Here is a 17718-nt window from a genome sequence, read left to right on the forward strand (position 1 = left end):
TTCATATCTGAAAGGCCAACACAAGAAGGTAAGCTAGTTTTCATGGAATTTAGTGAGTCAAAGAAACTCCCAGGGAGCATGTGACTATTAAACATAGTTGAGAGTTTTAAAAAAAATTTCGGAATTGGCTTTCCTAATTTATAGATCACTTATCTCTGGTTTGGCCTAAGGGAAATCTACACTTTTTATATATAACCAGCATCTTGGTGATGTCTTAGAGAAGGTGTTGTAATTTCCAGTTTTACTATCAAATGAGGAAGCTTAGTTTTACTCTGTTTTCAAAAAAATCTTAAAAAAAACTCCAACTTACCACATTTACATTCTTTCAGCATTTCAGGTAATGAGCAAAAGTAGATTTTAGCTGTGAAACTGCTTCGTCATCAGTTTGCAGCTGGCTAAAGGAATGAAAAAAAAAAAAAAGCAGAGCTCGTCTTGGTCACTCTAATTGGCACCGACAGCAGACACCAGTGTGCCAACAGTTCCAACAATTCCTGTGGAAGAGCTACTTACTTCTGCCGTCCGAGTTTTTCTCAATTTGTTTTGTTTGTTCATTTGATGTATAAACTTGTGGTTTCTGGCCCTCTTCACCACCTAAAGCAGAAAAACATATTCGATTCGTAGGTCTTTTGAACTGGGACTTGCTCTTCAAGTTCTAACTATTTCAACAAATTAAAGGACCTGAGTGTGGAATTTTTTTTTTTTTTTTTAAGTGAGCACTTTGCTGTTGTTAACTCAAACGCGACCACACGTCCAGCAAATGCAGACTCTCTTTAGATGTGGTCTTCACAGTTGACAGTTCAAAAGAATGAAATCTAAACCCTTAAGACTTGAAATAAAAACTTATCCTTGGAATAAGAGCTCCTATTTCAAAGATGATATTAAAATGATAATAATTTTAACACCCCCTTTTAGCATACATTTCTCCTGATTGAACTCTACCCACAGGGCCGTATTATCTTAGTCATCCTACCCAGATTGCTGGAGCTCTCCCATGCTGAATGATGAGGGCCTGTTCTGGGGGATTGCTTTTAATGTAACTTCCTTTTTTATTGGTGGTACTGAGATTAGGTTAAATATTGTAGAATTAATCAAATGTGACTATTTGAGTACTGACTTTTTTAAAAAAACTATCGTAAATGTAAAATGAGTGGTTATTCTTAGATTTCCTTTTTTTCTTCATGTGTTGTTAAGTGAAAGGCATGGGCATTATTAGTCGTAAAAATAAGAATACATACTTCCCATTCAATCAGCATTCTAGGAACTGAATGAAGTGCTTTCTTGAATTATCTTTTGTGGTACCTTCATCTGCACTTCAGGGTAGGTTCTGTTGTATAATTATCAATATTATACAGATAAGGAGACCTGGCTTCCAGAAAGTTAAGAACTTGTTCAATGTCATATCACTAGTTCAGAGTTTCTCAGCTGCAGCACTTTTGGCAGTTTGAGCTAAGTAGGTCCTTGTTGTGGGGAGTTGTGCTGTGCCTTGTAGGAGATCGAGCAGCATTCATGGTCTCATCCAGAGTCTCTACCCTAAATGCTGGTGGCACTCCCGGTTATGGCAATTAAAATCGTCCCCTGAGGGAGGAAAGCAAAATCGTCCTATTGAGAACCACTACACGCTAGTTACATGCCAGAGCTTGGGAACGTCTCAGACTAACTCTCCTTCTTTTAACTCTTGGATTATATTGTCTCTCCCCATTTATATAGCGCATAGCTGCAGCTGTCAGTTCTTCACCTCCTCTTCCTTTCTCTCTCTCTCTGTCTCTATCTCTCTCTCCTGTACAGACAGCTTTAGCCCCTAACTGCATTGACAAATACCTTCCTGTTCTCTTTGAGTGTATAGTCGGTTAAAAATGGCATGCTGAAGTCAATACATAGAAATAGCAGCATGCATGAGGAACCGTACCGTGAGCATTTTTTAATCATTCATCTCCCTTTCCTTGCTGAATGTGTGCTTGGGTCATACAGTCACGTGTTCCCTTAGACAGACTTCTCATTCTTATCCATTTCTTCTGAATTGCTGAGTGGCCTTGAGCAAGTCACTGAATCATTTGTGTTACTTCTTTTTTTTTTTCTTTTGACAAAATAAGAACCATCTTTGTGTCATAAGGCCTCTTACCTTTGACTTTGGAGAATGGTAAGATATTAACTGTAAAAAAATTTGAAAGAAATTCTAAGAGATTCAGTTTACTGAAAAGTAAATCTAATTTTTGAAAACAAAGCATTATTCATTTGAATTAATTTTCTAAGATGAAATTGTCCATTTGTCAGCCATCGATATGTAAAATACTACAGAAAGACAGCCAAGAGGGAGCATCATAAATCTTTCCCAAGCAATCCTCAAGTTAGTTTTGGTTCTCAGTGGTATACACTTTCTCAGCCTTTGTAGTCCCTGAGCATCTGGGTAAATATAAAACTGTTTTGGAAAAACAGAATGAAAGTGTACATCAGTGGCATCTTGGTGTTGATGTTTGTTATCCATTCACTTCCAGAAGCTGAGGGCACATCTTGCTTTCTCTCAGTGCAAGTGTATTTGAAGTGCATTGTCTTGTAGGAATCCACTCTCCAGGTTAGAAAATCTACAATGGAAAAGAGCTTGGACTCTGAACATCTGAAAATGCACAGGCAGGGGACAGACAGACCACACAGCCCTGCCCTTTGCTTGAGGAAGTTATGAGGCAGGTTCTGATTAAACATTTGAAATATAACTTAGGCACATGCTCAGGTGATCAGAAATCTCATCACCTTGGGCTTGCAAATTAGCTATCTAGTTGTTTTTGCCAATTAACACAAACAAATAGTTCATTGAACATAAAATAAATCCTTGTATCTCTACATTAGTAGGCAGCTAAATGTTTCTTCTTAGTTTTATGTTAGTGAGTGACAGGAGTACATGGCTACTTAATTTATAAATAAGTTGAAATTTTGTCTGTTGAATATATAGCATTCTTATTGCATAATAAACATTTTGTGAGCTAAGCCTTGACTCTTATGGATGTGGGGAATAAAGAGCCATTATGCTTACATGGAATGCTATATAAATTTAATATGCATTTATCTTATTGTTTTAGACACATGTAACAGTTAAGAAATGAATGACTCACTCCACTAAATTGAAATAAAGTAAATTATAAGTTGATTTTTCAAATTAAAAAAAAAACATTCTCTACATAGTAGATTTCACCCTACCTGAGATGGATCATTAAAATAGATGCGAGAAGAGAACAAAAATATTTTATAAGCTGAAAAAATGTCAAGTGATAGGATGAAGATGGCTTTCATATTTCTGAATGTTCCATATTTCTCAATGTCAGTGTAATCTGTGATGATGGAAGACTAAATAGGACAAGAAGGAAGTGACTCTAGAGAAGGAAGGTGTTAGGTCCTCTTTTTTTTTTTTTAGCCCTTCACATCCCAACAGCCACATCCTGGCTTCTCTCCCAATCTGGTAGCAATTGAGCTGCAAATGGGGACACAATAAGTAGAGAACCTCATCTTCCCTTCCTTCTTTACCAGGTAAGAAGAACTGGTGCACTCTTTTCTCTTTGTTGAGAAAAGTGTATCACCTCTGAGAATGCATAGAGCCTGGCATGTGCAAAGAAGTGTTGGAATTACTTGCTCAGTCAAAAACTAACACATCAGTTCTGCACCTGTTCACACAGAACACCATGCAATGTGCTCTGAGGAATCCTCAGCTGGAGAACATGCTCCCTCATCAGTTCCATGAGCACAGGGCTTTCTTTGTAGTCAGTCCATGATATTTTCAAATTACATAGTATTTTGCATATTTTCAAATGAGTGGAGGGAAAATACACAAAATATATCTTCATCTACTATATGCTACATTTTGGTTCACATCTGGATAACATTTTCTTTTCCTCTTATACTATATAATTGCCACTGGATTATACTGTGATCATCTTTAAGAAAATTTAGGTTAACTTCAGGAGAAAGGAGAAAAAGGTTATTTGACTAAATGGCTAGATAATATCTCTAGGTTAATTTTTTGTTTCTTTGCTTGGCTTTCGAAATGGTTAATCGATGAATTTTTAAATTTTTCCTGAAATTTCTAAATTTTTCTGTGATGTTTTTGTAGCTCCATTGTGTTACTTTTATTAAATCCATGAAGATAATGGCTGCCTCTTCCTCATGATATTCAAGCTCTTTTTCCATATCTCAATTCCTGGCTACATGGCCAGTAGGTTAATTTAAGACTTGTCATACCTTTCATATGATTTCTCTTTAAATACTAGTTAAACCCTATTGATATGATACAATTAAAAACGTGTTGTGCCAAAATCAGTAAGAGCTGGTAGGATTTTAAATTCGTCATGTACTTTTTGGGGTCTGGAACCAGGGGATATTGCTAGGTATTTATAGTCTCTGTGGGAACCAATTAATGTTTTATAGGTCCTGGACTCTATGTCATTGCCAGCCCTAACAATTTCTTTTGATTGTTTAGCATTGTTAACATATGTCTTAGTTTCCTGTTTTGTTTTGTTTTGTTTTCCTTGAATTGAAATAATTTTACATTTGGCTCTTAGCATTAAAGGTATTTAGCATCTGATTTAAAAAAAAAAATTATTTTAAAAATTTCTGTTCACTTACATACTGTGGATCCTATCATTCGCCTGCTAATTTAGAATATTAAGATCACAAGTATCTGCTATGAATGTTTCTAAATTTATCTAAAAACAGTATTATTTAATGTTAGGTATATAATATTTAAGCTTTTTATTTAAGCAATATTAAACAAACAAGTAAACTTTTGGCACTGAATGACTGCAGATAATTTTTACGTAAAATAATGTACCTAAGCTAAAATTTATATTTTCAACAGCAATGAGATTTTAAATCTGCTCAAATTGTGGTCTTCTGAATATCTTAATGAACCAACTCTAATTTCAGGTCTTCAGTCCACTTTCTTTAGAACAAATCAAATTGCAGTTGGTAGACCCAGGGAGTTTAGTAGCCATGTGAAAAATAGATTAGGCTCTGTCTTGACATGTCCAAGATGAGTGTCTTCCCGTGTTTGAGAATGTGAAGCATGTGCTCATGGGAGGATACACGTGGGCTATATGTTTCGGTCTCAAACACCAGTCCCCCCTGTCTTTTACCCATCAGCATGGCTTCCTTCCTTTGAATCCCCAGGGCTTTTCTGCAGATAAGAATACATTTTCAAATAATTTATCTTGATCAGAGAGGGTCTCCTAATATTAATGAGCCCTTACAATGAAAGGATATTGACTTCTAACTTGAAATAAAAATAGGTTCAGGAAAGGTGTCTGCAGAAAGGAGAGGACAAATGGAACAAAGCATCTGACTCAAGGAGGGGACAGCAAAGAAGTAATGGAGGAAATTCCACAGACACAAGAGGCAGAGGCTTGACCCTAAGGAAAGTGACAAGTCTGTAAAAGGAAGTGGCACTTTAGCGGGAGGTTGGAAATGCAGGTCGAGATGGAATGGCTGAAGATGCATGTAACTATCTCGCTCAGGTCCTATCTGTATTTCAGGTTTGCCTTCGGGGATGGGAGGGGAAGAAAAATGTAGGCTGTGATCACTAAATCTGGGAGAGTCTGCGGATTTGTGTCAATGTGCGTGCGTGCGTGTGTGCGTGCGTACGTGTGTGTGTGTGTGTGTGTGTGTGTGTGTGTGGGCAGAGCTTCATTGAACTGCTTCCTCCAGGTGTATTTTTGTGCCCAGCTCCCTTGCTCTGCAAGTCAGCTAAAATGCCCTGTTTAAAACTGCATCTACTCAGCTCTTCATCACAAAGCCTAAATTCTTACTTCAGTAGGTGCTCAATAAACATTTGTGAATTTTCTCCTGAGTTCTGAAAGGAGTTGGGCCTTAGAGTTGTCCTAATCTCAGCCATTTTTAGCTGATCCTAAATTCTTCCCTATTCAATTTTCATATAATCCTGATAAGAACTAGATTTTCCTTAATAGTTTCATACACACCCACAGTATTAGCCAACAGGAGATACGTATAATGTGTATACATATTAGCCAACAGGAGATACGTATACTGTGTATCTCCTGTTGGCTAATACTGTGGGTGTGTATGAAACTATTAAGGAAAATCTAGTTCTTATCAGGATTATATGAAAATTGAATAATACATCAGAGTGACTCTGGGCTTTGGGAATTGCATAATCTTAGGTTCAAGAGCTGATGTTTACAATGTGTGACTTTGAGCCAATTATTTGACTTTTCTTAAAGCTGAATTTAAATAGGAAATCTCAGAAATGGGTTAGTATTAATGACTGACGTGTGTTTTGTGAGGATTCGTGATAGGGTGTAAACAAATGCCTGACAAGGTGCTTGGCACCGAGAATGCATTCAGCCATTGGTGGGCACATATTTTGAATGTATATTTATTTATGCTTGTTTATTATGTACATGAATATGCACATAGCTTTGAGACATCATGGATTCCTTTCAAAGATATGGAATAACCTTTTGAAGTCTATATGACGAGCTTAGGAATTAATGTCTTGCTTTTATCCGAGGTATAAGTGTCTACCATGTTCAAAGGGCATCAATAGGATTGGTATTCAGAATTTTCTTTGAAGTCCTAAAATAGAAAATCCTGGAAGCAAAACCCATTGCATAAGTTCTCAATATCAAATAAGAGACCTAGTGGGAAAAGTAGGCCATTTCTGGTTCGCCGTTATTTTCCTGTCCTCACACATATTATTTTCTGGGTGCCATGAAGAAGGCTTAGAACAGTTTATTTGACTATGGCCAGCATGTTTCTTGCTTGGTTTGTTGCTCAGAGCCAACCTGCACAAGTCCCCCACGGTGGGTTTGTAGGTATTTGAAATCTCTGGGTTGGGTTTGGGCTCGTTTTCATTCATCTTTGGACAGGATTGTGGCTACATCTCTCAGGAAATTACAGTTTGTTTTTTGACTGTTCAGGAAACGCCTTTTAAAATCCTGGTGTCCAACAAACAAACAGTCTCCCTCCCTGCACAGGGCAGGGAGGTGGCCTCTCACACAGGGGCCAGGAAACAGCCTTCTCTGATCATTTACAGTGGTTTGTTTCCACACATTATCTTCTCTTCCAGATCTGAAGATGACACAGAACCTGTCCTCACAGATTTAGGTGGAGTCAACTAAATAACCACTTGCCCTAATCTTTACGAGAAACTTAACATGAATCAAGCATTTCTATAAATATTTAAACAGTTGAACACATGCTTTTCGTGTAGATTTTTTTTTCTTTTTTGAGAAGCTCCAGCACCTTTGTTTGCTATGTGTCATGCTTATGCCTTGTAGAATCGTGGACCAAACTAGAGATTAGACACAAACACGAGACAGGCTTTTTTTGAAGTCTCTTTTTCTGTTTTAATGTAGAAAAGGGACTTCAATGTGAGAATTTATTTTCTGGATTTGTCCAGTGTTCAAGAAGATAGAAGAATTTCAGATTTAGAAATTCTAAGGTAACTGAACACATCATCATTTGAAATACATTTTTCTCCTCTTCCTCCTCCTCTTCTTCCTCCTCCTCCTCCTCCTCCACGTCCTCCTTCTCCTTCTTCTAACATTTTTAAAGTTTAAACTGTTTCTGCCTATCAACATGATATGTGGGAGAATTCGAATGTTTCATAGGCGAGCAGTTACCATGTAACTGCAGAGATCAGAACACGCTAACTGTGCCTTGTTATGTGATGTGTTGACTTTCAATTGATATTAAGCACACTTTAAATGGTAATGAGAACACAGAGCTGGGAGATAGCATATGGCTTTAACAATTCAATTTTAAGAAGGCAAGCAAACATTTGAAAATGATAGAGTTTCATGATAGTGAAAGTCAAGGTGAAGTCAGAGTTTTTGAATGACAGAAACTATTTCTTCTCTCCATTATTTTTAGCTATGCCTTTATTAGATTTTATTGTGGTGATAGGAAAAAATAAAGAGGAAAACCAGAATTTGTTATCAAAATTTGGATCAAATTAAATATGACAGAAGGCTTTGCTCAAAAAGTATGAGAGTATTTTGGTGCTTTTGAACTCAAATCATCCTTTCAAGTAAAATTTAATATGAAAAGTCAATTAAAATATAATAAGGAAAAATGTAGTTCAAGGAGCTGGAAAATGAGAGAAAATGTGTTAAGGCATGAAAGAAAGATGAAGAGAAATATTAGCTATTTAGGCATGAACTACATTTATGTATATTACTCAGTACATAGTCTCTTATTAACCAAGAGAAATATGTGAGTTATGAGGTGAGCAATTAGGAGATACTTTATTTCTCTACAAGGAAAGACATCATGTAGGCGCCATTATAAGTTTGTTTTCTTTATTTAATCTACTAGATTTTGTTGACTGTTATTCTCAGCTAACCAACTAAACTGTATGAGATTATTTTTTCTTAAACTGCACTGTTTTCATGGTTATAAGCTTAATACAGAAATAACAAAATGCAGTCAACTTTAAGACATTTAGAGGGTCTAAAGCATTTTTGAGAAATCCGGTTTGTTCACAGAGACACCATGCTTCTCCACAGTACGGTCATTTTTGCTTTTGCAGAAATCTAAAGGCATTGGTGAATTATACACTAAGATGTGTGGCTTAAAATTATATACTGACTGATAGGATGTTACAGCCGAGCGGGACCGCAAAGATGATATGCTCTCTTGGTATCTTTTTACGTAAGTAAAATCGACTTATTTACAGTCATAAACATAATTGTCTGCAGTTGGGAAATAAACCCTTAACCTCCTCAGTTTTAGACTCTGTAATGGCTTGTCTACATTTGTCACTATTTCACTTCAGTTGTTTCATTCAAAAACTGTTAATCTAGTTACTTCATAGAAACACAGCCTAAGTCTAATGATGAAAATGATGATTACCATTTATTGAGCATTTACTGCATTCAGGCCATTTACTAAGTAAAGGCTTTGCGTGAGTGCCCTCATGTAATCTTTACAACCATGTTGTAAGGAACTTTTTGATTAAAGAAGTTAAATGATTTTCTTAATATGTGCCTACACTTCATTAATAGCAGAAAAAATGTTTGGACATGCAAATCTGTCTGACTACATTTATTCATTCTGGAATTAAACAGATTTCTTAATTGAGTAAAGTCGTTCTGTTGGAATTCTAAAGTTATTTAGATGTTCAAGTGATTTTGGGTTGTAATGCACAGGTGATACTAGAAACCAGATACTAGAAACAGGTTCAGGAAACCACATCTTCTCTGTCATCCTCATCAGCACATGATGTCTACTCTATTTATCATAGAGCTTGGCTTCTGATGGTGACATTCAGATTCTCTGAGAAGTTCTTCAAATCTGAAGCCACTTCTCAGTTGAATCCAATGGTGGCATTCCATCCATAGAACTCATGAGGTGTTCAGGCTGAAAGAGATCTTAAGCATTATAAAAACCTTCTTCCTGTTATGTTTTTAATACTCGGCCCAGAAAAATGAAATGACTTTCCCAAGGCCACAAACTAGTTAGTGACAAAACTCAGACAAAGACTCGGGTCTCAGGAACCATGGCTTTACCTCTTTCTACTATTCAGACAAAGTAGTATTGAAAATGGGCTTAATCATATACGACATATTTTATGCAGCTATGCGTTAAGATGAAATAAGGGAAATGTTTTTTTTTTTTCTTTTTTTAATTTGTTTTAGATTTCAAATGACAAGCGCTTTAGCCTCATAAAGCACTCTTGAACCCAATAAGCTAAAAATTTTCCAGTGTCAGAGATGGCTATGTTCTGATTGCTGCCTCCAGACCATTCTCAAGAATAATCTTAATAATTACCATCAAGTTGGTGGCTACTGCTATTTCTACAACACACTGCTATTTCTACTTTTTAAAGTAACCTTGTAAGATACGATCGTTATCCCTATTTTCCAGAAAACTTTGATTCAGTGAAGTTAAATGACTTTAACAATGTCATACAGCTAGTCATTCAAATATTCAGGAATTGAATACTGGTTTCTCTAACTGTAAAGCTTACATGTTTCCTTCTATACCACCTTGGACTAACAAAATGAAAGTCAAAGAATTAAAGTTGAAGAATTATCAAGTAAGTCTAAAATGCCATGCACAACAAAATTATCTCCTTCTTACGTTGCGTTTTAGACATTTAGTTCAATCATTCATTCATTTATCCTTTCTTTCTTCAGTGAGTTAACAAATGCATGTGTATTTTACAAATGAAGAAACAGGTCACAGGACGATTAAGTAACTTCCTCAAGGTCACACAGCTAGGAAGTGGTAAATCTGGGATTTAAATCCTAGACTCAAATGAAAAAAGATAGGCTGCATCCAGCAATAGAAAAGTTTAAATGACATTATCCTGACGGGCATTAGAAATAAAGTTTTGAACAGGGCAGTACAATGATACTTTCAGGATGTTTATCTGCAAGTAGTTGTGGGTGATTAGAAAAGAGAGACTGGAGACAATGAGGTATGAGACAGTACAGTTTAGCTCATTTATGGGAGAAGCAGTAAATATATGAAGAGGAAGTTGTAAAGAAAGAATTGACATCACTAGTGACTCATTTGGGTGGTAAGTTAAAAGGACATAGGAGTGGTTACCTTTTCCCTGTGGGTAACTGAGAGGATGTCAGTGCCATTGGTCAAAATGGAGAAGTCAGAAGGCAAGCCAGAGAGATTTGGTTTGAAGTTCTAGATGGATGTATGTCTGCTCATGTCCATGTGAATTTCTGATCAGATGCTAGAACTGGGTTGAAGATTTGAGATCTAGCCTTGTAATATTAAAGTAACATTTCATCATGTATCAAAGAGAAGGTACATGAGGATAGAACTGTGAGGTCTGTCCATGTTTAGGGTTTGGGAAGAAAACAGATGTAATCAGAAAAGTAAGAGGAAGACTGACAGGATATCAGAGAAACTGATGGAAGGGAGAGTTTAGGGAAAGGAAAAGTGGTCAGGGGTATCAATCTTTAGAAAGAAGTCAAGACGAACGAAGATCGAAAGACGCCATTAGATTTCGAATTTTGAAATCATAGCGTAGGCTTTTTAGAAAGAAGTTTCAAAAGTATTTCAGAATAGTGTAAAATGGATTATAAGGAGCTAGAGGGTAAGAAATAGAGATAATATAATTTCCATGAATACAAGGAGAAAGATGGAGTAGGAGCTTGTTGGACTTTAGTGCTGAGAAAGAGTTTTTGGTATAGTGAAGACCTGATCATCTTTGTCATCAGAGAAGACCTAGTTTGAGGTCAAGTCTTTGACTTTTGCACATGCTACACACCTTATCTACTCCGGGTGCTCAGTAGATGTTTGTCCCATGACTAATTTAGTCTTTCATCAATTCAGAAGGATAGATATTATACTCGTCTTATATATTTAAAAACCATGGAATCAAATAAGCAGATGGAAGCCACATTCTGTCATAGACAAGAGGATAGGAGAAGGTTGAATGAAGAACATAGGGTTAACTTCATAAGGGAGAAAGTTCAGCTGATGGCCTGGCAGGGGCTAAGGCTCAGGAAGGCAGTGAGGATGCAGAGATAGATACTGAAATGATGAAGGGTGAGTAGGATGAGATTGAAGGGGAAGCAAAACATGGAGGAGACCAACTGACAGAATGCCAGGGCAGGCAGGAAACTGGCAGTTCAAACCCTTCAGGGCCAGGCTGAATTTGCCGTGTATTCATACACTATTGTTGAGCCATTTTGTCAGCAATGTTTACAAGCACCTTTGAACTTTAAATGACATGGCATGATCCTAATAAAGAGGTCCTGGAGCACAGCCAGGCTGCCAGGACTAAAATCATGCCCAACATCACCAGTTCCCCAGAGAGCCTACAGGCCTCTGGATAATGGAAGACAGCAGGCTGCCCTAGCAGCTGGTGAAGGGCAAGATGTAGTGGATTAACGGCCTGGGGAGAAAAGCCTTAAAGGTCTTCTCACCTCAAAGGCAAGAGCAAAACCTTGGAATCAGAACCCTTGAACTTAACCCCTATTCTGCTACCCACTACCTAGATAAACTTGAGCAAATCTGTGGAACTGTCCTAAGCCTCAGTTTTCTCTCTTATAAAATAAGACCAATGGCAAGACTGGCCTTATAGAGGTGTATAGGTGAGTATTTTGTAAATTCTATTCAAATATTAGCTCTGCAATAATTATCATTTTTATTGGTAAAACCACAGAGATGTGGATGGCTAAGTATTAGCAGAAAGATTGCCCTGTATCTGGTGTACAGTAGTCAGAAATGGGAGGTTTGTCCTTGTGTCCACCATTGAATATTTTGTATAACAGGCTGTACAAGCGGTCACTCTTGGAGGTCAAGTAGAAGATTTCATTGTCTATGACAACGTTTCATGGTCTGTATGGAGGAACAGTCCTTTTCACAATAGACACTTTTTTTTAAACCATATCTAAAATTTGTCATTACATAATTATTTATGATAAAAGGTAGTGAAATGTGTATTGTAGGTATAAAAGTACTTGCATATATATGTAATACACATACTCACCGGTAATTGCATATAAAAATCTATATGTACGTTACATATAAATACATGTATAACTACCTTGGGTGTTTTTTGTTGTTGTTGTTCTGTTTTTTTTGCTTTTTCCTAACAAAACTGTCTTTTCCAATGATGATACATTTATTTCAATTTCTCAATGTAAACTTCTTGCTAAAACAACCTATTCCCTGTGCTGCGTTTGGGAATGACCATTGCAGAATCATTCCTGATATGCTCCTGGCTCCTCTCCCTAGCAGCTTCTCCATTGGAAGGCAAGATGCCACTTCTGGTTTCATTAAAGCACTTTGTAGCTTGGAGAACAAATTGGAAAAATCAGAATTGATTACATTCTGTGCTTCCTTTGCCTTCGTCAGAGTTTGTTCAAAGCCAAGGTAGAGTTTGCAGAGTGAGAGAAGCTTAAGGGGGGTCTGCATTCAGTAGAGAAAACCATAATCTGGCAAAAGATCCAGTTATTGTGAAGCATAACATGGAAAGGGTAGGTGTAATTTTGCTTTCAGAACTTTTCCTTCATGCCAATGACTTGTTTGCCTGGTAGCCGAGTGGATCTGGCGATTTACTTACTAGGGACCAAGTTGCCATAAGGTTGTAAGTAGGTGGCACATCCTTTGATGCATGTGAGCTCTGCGTGGGGGACCCTTTATTCTTGTATAAAATAAAACTAACGACCATTAGGAAGACCATTAGAGAAAATCTGCCATAACCTTAGATTACTGATCATCTCTGTTCTCAGGTTTATTTGGGAGGGAGTTAAGAGAGATGTTGGGGTGATTTTCTTCTTTACAACTCAAATGCTACTTTCTGTTCAAATCTTTCAGATAGTCTCCATTAAATAACCCCTCTCTTTTCTGCCTTGATATAATTTTTTTGGCATTTATGGCATTTATGACCTTCCTTCTGCCCTCAGCTGTTCATCTGTCCATTTTCCTTGTCTTCCTGTCTCCAAAGTAACATGTAGGCAAGGGCTTGAATTGGTATATTTCTGAATTCCCTGAAGGCACTTCATATGAAGCCCTCCACTTAGTGTGTGCTTGGTAACTGTGGCAATTATTCAGTGAGGTAAACGCCAGAGAACAGTAGATAAAGACCTCTTTGCTTGTGTCTACAGAGAAGAGGAAAGTTGAGGTTCTGAGCATCGGTTCTTTTTTTTTTTTTTTTTTAAATGCCTATAGCACCTGGTCTTTCTAGGTGGTCTCCCATCCAAGTACTAACTAGGCCCGACCCTGCTTAGCTTCCGAGATCAGACGAGATCGGGCACGTTCAGGGTGGCGTGGCCGTAGACTAGGCATCGATTCTTAAAGGGGAAAAAAAAGAACATGTCATAATGCTTTCTAGAATAATGTCATTGACTGAATAACTGATGAGCTCAAACCGGCATATAAAGAATGACCCTGTCTTATTGTTCATTGATGAGTGAAGCTCTCTGCTGAGCACAAGATAAGGACAGATAAATAACTTCTGTCAGAAGATGAAGGGGTCCCTTCTTTCTTTCTTTCTTTTTTTTTTTTTGGTCAGATCTTGGCAGACCTGAGTTAAGAGACCTGGGTTAAGAATAGAGAAGAGTTCAAAGGTTAAAATTGTACAGATTTCTGGGTAACAAAAAGAATAACTTTTCCTTGCGTCTTGGTGGGACCGTTTTGACATTTTAAAACGTACTGCTTTCATTGAAGCCTGCATATATTGCTTTCTTTAATATATTTCTATGAACTCAAGAACTTTAAATGCTATCCTTTCTAAATTAACCCCACCCTATCTTATTAGTTTTTAAAACCATTTTTTTGTGGAGTGTTTTTTTGTTGATTTTGGGAGATGGGATGAGTTTGAAAATTGTCACTTTAAAAATTGAAAAGGAGCTTAGATATAATCGAATCCATCTACTTCCATAAAGACGTATGGCATGATGCCCAGGAAAGTTAAATGACATGCCTGTGTTAGTGGATTGTTCAGGAATAAAATGTTTCCAAACCTTTACCCAGGTCTTCCTTTAGTTACTGTACCTTATTTAGTTTATTTTCCGCAGGTTAATATGATATCTGGTAATCTTCCCTAATGTCCATATTTTATTTACCCAGCTAAATTGTAAAATTTTCAAGGACTCTGATCATATCTTTGACTTCTATTGATGACTCACAAAGAAGCCCAAATCTTTGAACATTATTATTCATTGTAGGTCACACCTTAAGGATTAATGACAGCAGTGGGCAGCAATTATTTTCGCAAATTGCTGTGGGTGAAGAAATTGAGAGATAGTTAGAAAACTCTACTAATGAGGAGAAAAAGAAATATCAGAGCCAGATAAATAAGACAAAGGATTGTTTTTAAAACTGAGAACATTTTTTTTTGTTCTTACTGTTTTTGAAATTGGACTAATGGTAGAGGGAATAAAAGGATGCAGATAAACGAAATTGCTCTAAATAGCTTCAGTTCAGAGCAGTGCTAGAAAAATATCTTCAAAGAGGGTTTAGCAAAAGGGAAGAAATTAGTCTTTCCTGCTGTGCATGTGCACAGAGAGGTGGAATGTGGAGGTTAGGAAGGAAAATGTGAAGATCGCACAATGGCTTCCCAGCCTCTGGCCGTCAGTGCTCGTTACGGAAGACTTGACCCTTTGACACGGAGGGTTCGAAATCATCACAGGTCACAGAGAAGATGCTAAGAATCCATAGCCCTTTGGGGCCTAACTACAGTGCAGTTAATAAATCTTTATCTCTGTCTCTGTCTCTTTCTCTTTTGTCAAGAAAGACCATTCTGGGAGCCCAGTGTTTTATTTTCTCTCAGGTACATTTTGCTTTTGATAAATCAGAACTATAGTTGGAAATACAGAGCATTATGGTAGCTCTGTCCATTGGATGGTGCTCAGCATTTTAGCGTGAGTTTTATGCCTCGATAATAAGCCACAGGTTTCCCAGGTTTTAAGGCCGATAGAACCATAGTACACATTTGAAAATTTATATAGTGTACACGTCACTTAATATCAATCAAGGATGATTAGGAAGTTATTTCAGTTAAATTAAGAAATCATAAAATATTTAATAACATACAGACGCAAAAAACAAATTTAAATGGACACGGATTTTTCCAAGCTTTTCATATGCCCGCCCAGGCTTTCATGTGCATATGGAACCACTGATTGCATTAATATTACTTTCTCCACCAAATGCATCAATTCTGATTTCCTGTTCACTTTCTTACAGTAGAATGAAAAATAAGCACTTGGAGAGTAATCTGAATGTAGAATCATAACAGATTTTTTAGATTCTGCCTTCTCCATCCCCACTCCCTGCCCTAATTTGCAAGCAAATTTAACTGACTTGCCATTAATGTTTTTCTAATCCACTTAACTAGATTTTCATATGAGTAACTCCCTTTTTGTACGCCTATGGTATTGCTTTGCAAAATATTTGTTTTTATTATATATAGTATAAAAGTATAATTGGCATAATGTGGTTTGAGACTCTTGTTAAGCCTAGAGCTTGACAGTCAAGAGTATGTGCGAAGGTTCTAGAAGAATACCTGGACAGCTTCTAATGCCCAGTATGTCATGGGGCCTATCTACGTATTTCATGAGCACAGTGCTTTCTGGTATATTTATTAAGTGGAATTTTGGTAAGGAACGTTCTGCTACAGATATGACAGCTACTATGTATCTAAGCTGTGTGATCTTTATTATCAGTAAATTGTTTAAAAAGTGTGTACAGTTCTCCTGTGACTGATCTGCTTTCTGGAATGTTCTAGAAGGCCGAGTGGATTTGACTTTAGAATTCTCAAACCCTACCAAGTTCTGCGTGGAAGGTGGTAGGACAGAGAAGCTTATTCTCTTCCCACGGGGTTCCATCCTGAACCCTAAGTTTTGTATGCACACCCCACACCCTTGCTCTCTTCCCCCTAGATAAACGGGCCTCGAGGTGTCATAACCCCGGGAGGACACTCAGTGGAGAAGCCCACCCCGGCCCTGGGAGAAGGTGGGCAGGAAATTCTGGAACCTGTCTTCTCAGATCATAGCCTAGAAGGGGCTGTCCAGGCTTCAGACAGTCACAGCCCTTGGCCCTGTGCACACCTTGTCCTGATGGGAGGTTGTGGGCTGCAGGGCTGAGGGTGGTACCGTGGTCAGTTCCAGTTCCTTCAGGAACTCTTCACTAGTTTTAACATTCCTCCCATGATCTGACTTCCCTGAAGAATGAGCAGGAGAGTCAAGAGGACGGAACATTCTGAGAAAACACCGGGGTCAGAGCTTAGTGACACCCAGAAGTAGCTAATGGAGGTGGATGTTTCACCTGGGAATTCACTTCATTAAGACATGACCCTAAGTACCTACAGTTTCTGCACCTGTGAGTCTCTCCAAAAGACCATCTCACCGCTTGTGAGGAGACTTGGTTCTAGAAACGTGTGAACATACTTCAGGTCGAAGCAGAGAATGCGCAGGTTCCTGCACCCCTTAAGTGGGGCCCATCTTCACCTGCAGCAACCCTGGGCAGCAGCTCTCACCCCTGTGCTCAGGTGACACAGCACAGCCACTCATGAATAATGCAGCCCTGTCAAACCTTGGACTGCACTACAATGTTTTTGTCACTAGAGTCACTAAAAGCCTCATTTTCAAATTATCTATGGTTGTTTGCCAGGCTGTGCTTATAGCTTTAGGAAAGAAAAAAAAAAAAAAAAGCCAGTGTTTTTTTTTCACATAGAATAATTTATAGGTAGAGACCAATTTATTCGCTAGGGAACAGCGGGTGGTCTGCACCTTTCCCAGTGGAGGGGACATTATGCTAAGCAGGGTGGCAGGCTCCAGTGCTCACCATAGAAGCAGAGAGACCCTTCTAATTAATTATGTGGTTGTCTTACCCAGCATGGGCATCTCACTTTGTCGTCAGTGTTCTTGTTGAGTCAAAGCTGTGTTTATTTATTTGCTATTCATGCATCATCTACTTCCAAAGAGAATTTGCGACAGCTGGAAAAAAATGTGTGTGGGAGGATGTATGTAGGAGGCCCTCTGACATGGGACATTTGACATGGAACATTCGAAGAGAAAATTCTGATAGAAGTTTGGAGCTTGCTTTTCCTCCACACATTCCTTTCTTTGATAAAATTTCTTGCTCTACTTCATCATCACTTCCCTTCCCCAAAATCATCTTCCAACTTTTTGCTGTACAGATTCAGATCATCCTTTTATTTATTTATTTTTTATTTTAATTTTATTTTTCAATCACAGTGGACATTCAATATTATATTTTATTAGTTTCAGGTGTACAGCA

The 17718-nt window shown here is 37.7% G+C and overlaps 1 protein-coding gene and 1 pseudogene across 1 annotated transcript in view; both read right to left on the bottom strand.

Annotated features, from left to right (window-relative positions):
- Positions 1–17718, bottom strand: part of LOC111737893 (translation initiation factor IF-2-like) — an 84996-nt gene that overhangs the window by 53855 nt on the left and 13423 nt on the right. The window lies entirely within an intron of this gene.
- Positions 13636–13754, bottom strand: LOC111737923 (annotated as a pseudogene).

Source organism: Pteropus vampyrus, unplaced genomic scaffold (assembly GCF_000151845.1).
Source record: "Pteropus vampyrus isolate Shadow unplaced genomic scaffold, Pvam_2.0 Scaffold32, whole genome shotgun sequence".
NCBI lineage: Eukaryota > Metazoa > Chordata > Mammalia > Chiroptera > Pteropodidae > Pteropus > Pteropus vampyrus.